Source organism: Lepidochelys olivacea, assembly GCF_965140295.1.
Source record: "Lepidochelys olivacea isolate rLepOli2 genome assembly, chromosome: 2".
Classification (NCBI taxonomy): domain Eukaryota; kingdom Metazoa; phylum Chordata; order Testudines; family Cheloniidae; genus Lepidochelys; species Lepidochelys olivacea.
Genome location: NC_140412.1, coordinates 193,540,538 through 193,541,866, shown reverse-complemented (window position 1 = coordinate 193,541,866; position 1,329 = coordinate 193,540,538). Strand labels below are relative to the sequence as shown.

General features: G+C 46.8%; 1 pseudogene across 1 annotated transcript; it reads right to left on the bottom strand.

Annotated features, from left to right (window-relative positions):
- Nucleotides 1-611: 611 nt before the first annotated feature.
- On the bottom strand, nt 612-972 carry LOC311515341 (small nuclear ribonucleoprotein F pseudogene; annotated as a pseudogene). Its single transcript has one exon. The product of its transcript is annotated as a small nuclear ribonucleoprotein F pseudogene (transcript).
- Between the last annotated feature and the right edge of the window lie 357 nt (nt 973-1,329).

The following is a 1,329-nucleotide window of genomic DNA, read 5'->3' as shown; positions in this document are numbered from 1 at the left end:
CTCACTGCCTGTGTGCTTGCCCACCTATTAGGGACTGGAACTTGTGAACCCTACTCACAAATGTAGTGCTGCAAGTGAGGGCTACTCATGGGGGCAAGGAGTTGCAGGTTTGGGCCCGAAGTGTCTAGTTTTTCTAAACATGGGCATAATCACCAAATTAATATTTAATTTCCCATGGAAAAGCTTTACGTCCAGCCGCTCAGAGCATTTGAATAGATTAGTTACGTTGAAGAGGGCACTTGCTTTCTTATTTGCATATTAATTTCTTTGCCTCTGCTCAGGTGGCATGAATTAATAGCTTTAGCAACCATGGCACAAAAGAATCAACTGGGGGTGAGAGAGTGGCTGGGGATGGGGAAGGCTGCTGCCTTACCAATAAAGCATGGAGTTTATTAGGAAAGGGATCAGATGTCAGACTACCTGAACTCAATGAGGTGTGTTAATGAATCCTGGTAAAGCAGTAACTGAAGAAAGGAAAGATGGGCAGGAATTCACAGATACTTAGAGCCAGCTCTTCAGTGATGGATCTTTACATATAGCTCCACTGTTTTTTTGTTTTTTGGGGTTTTTTTTGGTGAAAACTGATCTTTATTTTCCAGAAATATATAAACTTATTCTCTCATTTCTCCATCTTCTTCTTCTACTCCTCTGATGTACAGGACAATGTTACATCTTATCAGAACTTCACCAAGGTGTCCTGACAATGCAGCATCTATGTATTCTTCTGTGTTTGCAAGCTGCATGTTCATGTAGCCGTCGACAGACACCAGGTAGCCCTTGTACTCCATCCCCCACTTCAGCTTCACCATCACTGGCTTCCCTGTCAGCCCATTCAGGAAGGGCTTGGGGTTCAGGGGCAAGCTCATGGTAATGAGGCCTGGCACAAGGGAGCGGTAAAAACAAAAATTACTCGCAGGGCCACACGTGCACCCGCTGGAGTCTAAGAGAAAGGCAGGAAGTGACGCCCGCGCCTCCACTGGTTGCAAGACAGTTACACCTGTTCACACCAGCTGAGGATTTGACCTTCAGGGTGTGATTTTTCAGAGGTGCTGAGCACCTGCAGCTCCCACGGGAGTTGAAGGAACTCCATGCTCGTGAAAAATCAGGCCCACACTGTTCCTTTAGGACTTAATCCCACAGACTCTTACCTCAGATATGTAATCCCCTGGATTTTGCTGGGATTGGGTATGGGAGAAATTGTTATTGTAGTAAGGGGTTGCAGGATTGGGCCCTTGAGGAGCAGGTGTCTCCTGGCTGTGGCTAGGATGTTGATCTGGGCAGCCTCGAGCAGTGAGGATGGCAGATCTTAGCCAGAGGAACAGCAGAGCA